Here is a 10626-nt window from a genome sequence, read left to right as displayed (position 1 = left end):
ATGGCAAATGCTATAATGTCATTGTCATTTTGTGATGTCACCATAAGCTAAAGATGTCATAATAACAATGTGATATGACACTGGTTATGACGTCACACAGGGTTTATAATGTTACAATGGTTATGAGGTCACAATGTGTTTCTGATATCAACTGATATGCCACATTTGAAATATTATGAAATCACAGGATATACATTCACAGTACATTCACAGTGTGTCTATGACAGCAAAATGGCAATGCTATGATGTCACTGTAGCTTGATGATGTCACAATGAGCTGATGGTGTCATAACAACAGTCTGATATCAAATTGGATATGATGTCACAAAGGGTTTGTGATGTCAAAATGGCATGTCAGATCTTAATTGCCATTAGTATATAGTGAGGATATGAGAATGAAATCATAATGACATACACAAATGAACTGTGATGACACATGTGTTTTGTCAAAAGTGCTAAAATTCCTAACAGGTTTCAGTTTTCAAAATTTAATGATATAAAACTGGGTTAGTGATGTCAAAACTAGTTTGTAATGTCACATCTTATTTCAAATTTCAATTGCTACAAGTTCACAATGAAACACGTTCATAGAAAGAACTTGATATCCCAAAGGCCATGAATTTTCTAAGATGTGATGAGGGCATAATAGATTTGTGAAAACATGATGGTACAGTAATATCACAATTGCAATATGATATCAAATTATGTCATAAGAGTGTTATGTGACAATTAGTTGGTGATGCCATAATAGTGATGATTTCAAAATACCTTTGTGATGTCGCAGTAGATTGCTGATGTGACAATGGCATGCCAGAACTCAATTGTCATTAACTCACAATGAGTATATAATTTTAGAATGTGATTGTGAGGATTCCAAAGGGATTTGTTGGCACAAATGTGATGAAGTCAGAACAGATTTGTGATGTGACAATGTGACACAATAGTCATTACATCTAGCAATGTGATGTCACAATATTCATGATGTCACAGTATATTTCTATTATTTCCCTAATTCTAATGACAGCTTTTGGAATAGAGCTATGTGCTGAGTCCTTCATAAGGTGCTCTGTGCTGAGTCTTGCACAGGGAGCGATGTGTAGAGGCTTTCACAGGGTGCAGTGTGCTGAGTCCTGCATTGGGTGCTGTGTTCTGAGTCTTTCACAGGATGCTGTGTGCTGAGTAATGCGAAGAGTGCCACGTGCTGTGTCCTTCTCAGGATTCATTCTTTCATTGGGTCCTTGTAAGAGCTACATACTGAGATGATTATGCAGACAAGAAGTTTGAGCTCAGATATGTCTCCATGGCAGGGACAAAATTATGTATTACTGAAGACTAGTGAGTTGTCTCCTGAAGACAATTGTTTTGTTCTGCTTTGGCTAAGTCATCACCTTGAACTCAGGGCCTAGGCTCTGACCCTTACCTCTTGGGCACATGGCTACCACTCCACCATGTGGAACCACGGACCCCCTTGCAGCAGAGTGCCATGACCTAGGGGTCGATAGCTGCCTTCTCAGGAAGCTGAGATCTGAGGATCTGGGTTCCAAACTATCTCATACTCAAAAGGTCCTATGAGACTATTATGTCCAATTGAACACTAAGAAACCTGAAGTGGAAGCTTGGTACTTGTGGCTCATGCCTGTCATCCTAGCTACTCAGGAGGATGAGATCTGAGGATCATGGTTCAAAGCTAGTCTGGGGCAGAAAAGTCCTTGAGACACTTAGCTCCAATGGGCCACCAGAAAACCTGAAGTGGCTCTGTGGCTCAAGTGGTAGAGCACCAGAATTGAGCTGAAGAACTCAGGGACAGCACGCAGGCCCATACATCATCTGCTACAACCGACAACAACAAAAAAGCAGAAACAAACTAACAAACCTGAAGTAGAGGGCTGGGAATGTGCCGTAGAGTGCTTTGCATATATGAAACCCTGGCCTTGATTTCTCAGGGCCACCTCACTAGCAAAAAGCCTGAAGTAGCTCTGTGGTTCAAGTGGGAGAGAGCTATCCTTGTTCAAGAAAAACAAGGTACAGTGCTGAATTCAAGCTCCATTACTGGTGTCTGCACGCACACACAGGGTCACACACACACACACACACACACACACACACACACACACACATACACACACACAGACCAGAAGTGAAACTAAGACACAGAATGGTAAAGCACTAGGCTTCTGCACTGAGCTCATGTTCAGCACACAGGCCCTGTGTTCAACCCAAAACCTAGCCACCCAGGGCCCAACAAGGAGAGGTCAAATGTTTCAAAACATGATGAGCTTCACCATCCCTAGATGACAGGAATCTTTCTGATATGTGATATGTGCTTGGATTTCCCAAGGTTCCAGAAACCTAGGAAAGGCATCATAGGCCCATAATCGCCTGCAATTAAACATTTCATTAGGTTCAACATCCTAGTTTTCTGCCAGAAGAACTCCTGAATTATATTGAGCACTGTATCTGAACACTGGAATATAGTCTCACAAAGGCAGGATAAGTGCAGGGAACTTGGCCTGCCAAGGGAGGTTACAAAAATGAAGGCATCCTGTCAAAACAGAGAACTGGGGAGAGAGATAGCTTGGGGTACAAAGAGGCCTTTTTCTCCTGGCCTTCAGAGCCTACCCACACTCATCCTCACTAATTGGTCCAGATGGAGTTGTTTCACCGCTGTACAGGAGTAAGGCCTTTTGTTTGCCTGTTCATACAATGAGTGAGACTTCTTCCCACAGCATGGGGTGGGAAGAAACCCTCAGGCTACACTGGGAACAGTAAGGAGAGTCCCTGAACATGCACTGTTTCGAAAGCACTCTCTATGCTATGAAATCATTGTATTAAAAACAAATTTCCTAGTCTGGTGCTGTTCATTATGAGTACTCTGAATCTATACCTAAAGGAACATCCATACATACGCAAAGACATGGAGGTACAGGCCCTTTTTGTGGGGGCAGGTCCTGGGGTTGGATTATGAGCCTAGGCATTATCCCTGAGCTGCTTTTGCTCAGGTATTGCATTAACCTTCAGTCGCAGCCCCACATCTGGGCTTTTCTGTGTTCTCTTAGAAATAACAGTGTCATGGACTTTCCAATACTGGCTGGATTCAAACTAAGGTTCTCTACATCTCAGCCTCCTCAGAGCTGAGATTAGAGTCAGCAGCCACTGGCACTTCCTTTTCTTTCCTTCTTCATGTTTTACTCTGGACAAGCTGACTTCTTAACAGGGTCATTGCATTGGTTTTAATTTATAAGTAAACTACCCAATGTTCTTTATAGCTGCTTTCTCTGAAAACGATTTTCTCTCCTCATCTTCTACTCTGGTCACAGGTTTGCAGCCAAAAGTGAGAAAGGAGTGTTCCAGGATTTGGGAGCAAATGTCCACAGGACATGCCAGTTCAGTCACTTAGCATTGAGCTACAGTAAATTTACTGTCTCAGGATGAGTGGATCGAAAGCTGGAACAATCCTCATGCAGTCTGAAGTGCTCCTTTTGCCTATAAAATGACCTAATAATTATGAATGTTTCCAACCTTAAGTATCTAGAACACACTAGAAACATCTTCCAGTTTCTGTTTTTCTCTAGTACCTCTTGAGATTTAGACTAAAGGTTTGTGTGGAGCAGTTCCTTGGCGAATCCCTGAGGAAAGTTGCTAGAATCCTCCTCAAGAGATTGCCATCCAAAGCCAGCCTGTGCAGGAAGTTGTGAGCCTCTTTTCTCCAATAAACTACCAGTAAACCAGAATGGAGCAGTGGCCCAGACGGTAGAGCCTTGAGAGAGAAAGCCAAGCAGGAGATACTGGCCAGAGCAGGCAGGAAAGCCTGGGAGGTGCTCATGTCCAATTTTTATCGACCAGATGGCTGGAAGTGGAGCTGTGGCAGTGGTAGAGCCTCAGCCTTGAGTAACACAACTCAGGATTCCATAGGGCCCTGAGTTTAACCCCTGGGATGGCCACAAAAAAAAATTCAAAGAGAGAAGGCCAAGTTATGTATCAGTGCCTTACCTACTTATGTGTGTAATACCTCCCTGAGTGGAAACAGACCATATGCAATGCTTCTGCTTTTATTTACTGATTTATTTTTCAGAGATGCCTGTTGCACAAACTGCATCATAATCTTCATTTCAGGCCCATCGCTTTTCTCTTCCAGGGTTGCAGGCCAGTGTCCTTATATGATGCACACTTAGGCTCTCAGCAGAGTTTATTTACATTTTATTATGAGGCCAACACAGGAACAATCACAAATCAGGCAAGGGAAGACAAGATCAGGTTTCTTAGAGTTAACCGGTATTCAGAAAAATTAACTTTGGGACGAAAAATGGCAGCCTACTTATGTAAAACTACCATTAAGAAAAAGATGAGGGGGCTGGGAATGTGGATTAGTGAGAGACTGTTTGCCTAGCATGCAAGAACCCTGGGTTCGATTCCTCAGTAGCACATACACAGAAAAAGCCAGAATTGGTGCTGTGACTCAAGTAATAGATTGCTACAGATAGTGCCCAGGCCTTGAGTTCAACCGAGAACTGGCAAAGAGATAGATAGGTAGGTAGGTAGGTGGGTGGGTAGATAGATAGATAGATAAATAGATAGATACAAAGATGATAGATGAATCTGTTCTTGGACTTCAAGAGGGAAGAAGGGAACAATTAACAGTCATGAGGCCTTCTGAAGTTTGCCAGGATACTAGTATCGCATTCACATAACCACAGAGCAGGAAAACTGTCTCTCTCCCGCTTCTCAGGCACCTGAGGGCCCCAGAGCCAAGAGGGAAGAGCCAGGTTCTAACTAAGGTGCTTGGAGAGAGAAGAGAAACGGCCCTGCTTCTCCTTGGACTAGGGATTGGCATTAATGATGGGCAGAATGAAGGAAGGAGAATGGACTCACCGAGGTAGAAGAAGGGCCTTCAAATCTGACAGATGAAGAGTGAAAAACCCACTCCTTAAAACCAGAGATCAGGGTTTTCAACTCTGTTCCTCCCCCCCCACACACACACTCACACACTAAACTGGCTCTGTATTGGTAACCTAAAGATAGCTTGAGGCTCCCTTCACCTGAGGGAGGAAGGTTAAGCAGTCATTGTTTGAAGAGGCTGAGAAAAGCCTGACCCTGGTGTAACTCTAACAAATGTTTGAGGTCCCACCACCACCCCCCCCCCCCCGTTGCTGGTTGTGCCTGGAATGAATAAGTGGTTTTGCAGCTCACTTTCCTGTTGAGTGTGTCTTTTCTGCCTCCTAATCCTGCAGGCCTTGGTCTCTTCACCTAGCCTGGCTTTTGCAACTATTTTCTGTCCTTCAAATACAGTGATACAGTGGAGTTCTTCCTGCTAACAGGGCTAGGGCTTGGACCATGAGAACTTAATTTGAACCCAGGATGGGTCAATAATGTTTCTTTCCTGCTTCTATAGCTTGAGAACTGTAAGAACATTTAGAGTGCAAGTAAATTCTCATCACCAAGGGAAACCCAGGAAGCTCTTGAACATCTGACCTTTCAGAAGTGGAAGTCAGAGTGTCATAGACTTTCCTACTCTGGCTGACTTTACCCTGTGATCCTGAGACCTCAGCCTCCTAAGCTAGGGTGATGGGCGTGAGCTACTGCTTCTCTGCTAGGTTCAGAACTGTAATGACATTTTCAGTACAAGTCAACTGCTTATAACAAAGGGCTTGGGGAGCATATTAACTCTTTCAGAACCCTGTAGCACACAAGGTTATAATGCTAGAGTCTCAGAGGCTGGGCATATGGATCTACTAAACTTGAACCTTGAGCTCTGACTCCAATTCTGTTATACATCAGCATTCATTTTCCAGAGAACGTTCTCTTAATTAGCAAATAGGAAAAATACTTTGATTAACCCTCACTTTTTTCCAGTTGTGTGTCTCGAACTCAAGCCTGGGCACTGTCCCTGAGCCCTTCAGCTCAAGGCAAACAGTACCAATTGAGCCACAGTGTCTTTTGGTGGTTCATTGGAGATAAGAGTCTAACAGGCTTTCCTACTTTTCCAGATGCGAGCCACCAGAATCTGGCCTTTTATTTTTGAAACTCCTGGGGCTTGATCTTAGGGCCTGGGTACTGTCTCTGAGCTTCTTTTTCTCAAGAATAGAGATCTACCACTTGAGCCACTCCACAGCTTCTGAGTTTTTCTGAGTATGTGGCACTGAGGATTCAAACCATGGGATTCATGCATGCTGAGCAAGCTCCTTACCACTAAGTCACATTTCTAGCCCCACCCTTACAATTTTATTCCTCAACTTGCCTATCCTCAAGAAAAGGCCTCTGATTATAAATCATCTAACGAAATCCCTATAGGAAGGTGTCCAAAGATAAAGAAGACAAAGCTCATCTGTGGGAGAGACTCTAAACATGTGAAGACTGTAACAAATGCTTCCATTTAATTATGTATCATGTTTCAAAACTTAATAAAGTATAAATGAAAATGAGTCAATGTCTTAAATTATTGTGAATCATTTTATAATAGATGTAAAACATGTACTAAATATTATGTGTACAGTAATACTAAATACAATAAACAATAAATAAATGAATCAAAGAAAAATAAAATACAAAATCAATAATAAAAATAATATGTAATAAACATACATATGTAAGTATATATCATATATTACACATGTATAGAAATATTTTTTTCCATTGCAGGGCATTCATTTGGGCCCTCAGAACTCTAGCCTGAATTTTTTTCCTCAAAGACAGTAAGCTTCCCCTTCACCCATGGTGCAAAAGAGTTACCTGGAGGGTGAGATCAAATCACAGCAATTACAGAAATACTGGCCCCAGTTCCAAGACAGTGGCTTAATTTTTTAAATGAAAGCAGTTATGTTCATTAAGTTCCATAAAGAGCATTTTTTAAAAAAGCACTGTAGAATTTTGTACAGCTTTTCAGAAACCCTTACCTTACCTCCAAAGTGCTTCTCTGAGCATTACATTGTTTCTTTTTTTGTACATTTTTATTGCAAAAATGTTGTACAGAGGGATCACAGTTACATGAGCAAGGTCATGAGTTCATTTCCTATTGAGCATTGTTGCCTCCTCTTTGTTTGTTTTCCCCCTACCATCCCTTCCCTCCCATCTCCACAACTACTCCCCTTGCAGAGCTCAGTGACTTTTTTTTTATTTTTGGCTGGCACGGGGTTTGAACTCAAGTAGTGGCAACTCTGCACCTACCCTCACATTGCTACAGATTTACCAAGAAACTGAGTTCAAATCCCAGGCTAAGGAAGGAAACTGGCAGAAATTCCAAACTAGAGAGGTTTATTTCTTTTTAATTTAGTTAAATAGTTAATTAATTGTTTTATTTATTCTTTATTTTGCCAACCACGGGGCTTGAACTCAGGTTGTGGCAACTCTGACTCAGCTTCCATCACCCTAGGCTGTGGTGCAGTCTCTGGACCCATAGCCGATCCTGGGATCCTAGGCCCTGAGGGTTTGCAGGAAGAAATAAAGTAGGATACCACAAAAAGTGGCAAGCTTCAGAGGGCTGGGGTATTACGTCTTTTTCTTTGCACCGTGGGTCTGAATGACAAGGCTGCAAAGTGGACATGACCTGCCATTGCTCGTACATGCAAAGCAAACACTCTACCCCTGAGCCACCTTCTATTTTCTCATTCCTGGAAGAAGCTGCACATGAAGACAACAGTGATCCTCATTTTCAGTCTGTACATTTGAATACGGAGGAACATCTTTCCTCGGCTCTCCATCAATTCCCAACTTTCCAGTTAGAATGACTTAGAATAATAAAAATGTAAAAAGAGAAAATAAATCATCATGAAAAAAAAGATGCAGAAAATTCACTGTATTTTTCCCACAAGTTCAAAAAATATGAACTATTGGGGAAATACATGGACACCTTATTCCCACTGGCACTGAAAGTCTCTAGTTAGGCAATTCTGATGAAGATGAGTAACAAAATGAAAAAGTGAGAAATCGTATCAATTGCAAGAAAAAAAATGGAGTAGGATCCAAGCAAATTTCTTCTTTGAGCTGCTGAAAATAATCGGCTTAGTAGAGTGTTCTGACTACCTTCCATAAAGGCCACTCATGTGAATACTAGGGATGACAATGAATATACCCCTCTTCATCGGGAAGCCTACAGTGGACACTTATACATTGTCCATGAGTTGGTGGCTCAAGCAGCAGATATTCATGCAAAAATTGTTAATGGCTGGACACCCGTGTGCAGTGCTTACTCGTGTAATAATACCAGTGTGGTGTCTTTCTTACTTCATCATGATGCAGATATCAATGCCCAAACTAAACGCCTCTTGACTCCCTTGCATCTTGCTCCTGGGAATATAGATAGCAAAGATACACTGGATCTCCTTCTGTTGAAACATTATATCAAAACAGGTCTGAAGAACAACTTGGAAGAAACTGCCTTTGATATTACCAAAAGGATAAGTATGCATCACTACCTCTTTGAAGTTGTGGAAGGCTGTACAAATTGTTCTATTAAATTGTAATGTTTCGGTTAAGTTTCTTTTCTTTTATCTTTTTTTTTGTTGAATTTTATTATTTTACTGTGAAAACACCATACAGAGGGGTTAAAATTACATGGTCAAGGTAATGAGTATATTTCTTATCAAACATTGTTGGCTCCTCCTTTACTTCCCCTTCCCATAACTTCTCATCTCCCCCCTACTCCCCTCCCCCCTCACTAACCCTCCCCCTGGCCAAAGTTGTAAAGTTCGTTTTTCTACATGACATCTTGTATATCTCATTGTTGCAATGGGTCAACCTGTATCCCTATTTAAACAATTTGTTTTTTTCCTTCCCCTCCACAAATCATACCAACATCAAATACAATTAAAGCAGGGGTTATACGGTGGTAGAGGGACATACAAAGCAACAAAGAAATCATCTTATAAATATGTTAGAAACAATTGCAAGAAAGAAAAAAAACATTTGAATCCTTATCTTGGGGTTCATTTCACCTAACATCAACTTATCTGATCATTTCTGCTTGTCTCAGACATATACTAGTTATTGCAAATAAGGGAAACCATAGGATATATGTTTCTTTGGGCCTGGCTTATTTCACTTAATATATTGTTTTCCAAGTCTTTCCATTTCCTAACAAACGGGGCAATGTCATTCTTTCTGAGGGAGGCATAAAATTCCATTCCATAGGATTCTATTTTCTTAATCCATTCATCTACTTAGGGGCATCAAACAAGACCATACTAAAGCTACCAGAACAACTATGTTCATTGCAGCATTATTTAGCATAGTTTAAGATATCAGTTACGTTTCTTAAACATCAAAATGCCAGTCCATTCTTTGTGTCCATACAAAATATTTTCACAATCCAAATAACAGCAATATCTTAATGTAAAAATTCCGTGGAATTTTTCCAAGTGAATTGCCTGGCTTTAATGTCAAAATGTATTTGAGTTGTTTGTGTACATCTGTAATGATTTCTGCACAGTTTAAGATTTTTTAATCAGAAATAATTTGATCTTATCTGTTGAAATGAGTGGTACAGAAACTAAAGATATTTCTGGTTCTTTTCTGAAAAAAGTATATTTTAAAATATTCTATATTCTGTGTTTGCATAATATCCATAATCTATTTCATTCTTTCCTAGATATACTTTGAATTCAACATTGTTTTATAATATATATATTTATCAATAAATGTGTCCTTTCAGATTGCATTCCATATAGAAAATTTAAGATTACTTTTTTCTAGGTTCTTGTTCTTGTTTTTGTTTTTTGGTCCAGTCGTGGGCCTGAACTCTGGGCCTGGATGCTGTCCCTCATCTCTTCAGCTCAAGGCTAGCACTCTACCACTTGAGCCACAGCGCCACTTCTGGCTTTTTTTTGCTTATGTTGTGCAGAGGAATCGAACACAGGGCCTCAAGCATGCAAGGCAAGCTCTCTACCACTGAGCCACCTTCCCAGTCCCTTTTTCTAGGTTCTTATAGTAGTATGTTTCTTTGGGATAAAATGACAATGTTAACTAATTTCAAAAGTTTTGTAAAGGTTATTCTATGTAAAGGCCTTTCTAAGGTGAAGATTTAATACGCTGATGTCAAACTGATGTTTAATTCTAACACTTGCATATATTGTTACACTTGTAATTTTGCAATCAACTTCTTAATAACTGTTTTTCATTTCTGCAACTGAAGAATGGAAAATATGGAATACTTCACATATTTCCATATTATCCTTGTGCAAGTGTCATGTTAATCTCTGTATTGTTGTAATTTGGGTATACGTACTGCTGAAGCAGGTAGTATCCTCTAAATTTAAGTAATTAATGATGCAATCTTTATACAGGCTTATATCCTTGGGTGCCTATTTGTAGCAAGGAAACCTTATTGTTCCTAACAATACTATTGATCTTATTTCCCTAAAATAATGTGTATAGTGGAAAAAAATTAGATTGTTCAGTCAATTGCTCACATTTGTTTTTTTGTCAATGACAATTTTAAGGCTTTTTCATTTTAGATTTGATCATACTTTGAAGCACTTATAGGTAGGTCCTAAGGTGATGGCTTTTTCAAGTACTTATTTATGTAACTGAGTTAGCTTTGTGGAGCTAATAGTTTCAAAGTAAGCCATGCTTAAGAGCTACTTCTATACTTCTCCAGCTTAAATTTTCCCAAATGAGGTCTTACTGGCACAAATG

General features: G+C 40.2%; 1 non-coding gene across 1 annotated transcript; it reads right to left on the bottom strand.

Annotated features, from left to right (window-relative positions):
• Positions 1 to 10127: 10127 nt before the first annotated feature.
• Positions 10128 to 10234, bottom strand: LOC122126572. The gene has a single exon (XR_006150978.1). It is a non-coding gene; the product is annotated as a U6 spliceosomal RNA (small nuclear RNA).
• Between the last annotated feature and the right edge of the window lie 392 nt (positions 10235 to 10626).

This window comes from Dipodomys spectabilis, unplaced genomic scaffold (genome assembly GCF_019054845.1).
Source record: "Dipodomys spectabilis isolate Male_0828 unplaced genomic scaffold, ASM1905484v1 ptg000285l, whole genome shotgun sequence".
NCBI classification, from domain to species: Eukaryota; Metazoa; Chordata; class Mammalia; order Rodentia; family Heteromyidae; genus Dipodomys; species Dipodomys spectabilis.
This window is presented reverse-complemented; position numbering and strand designations above follow the sequence as displayed.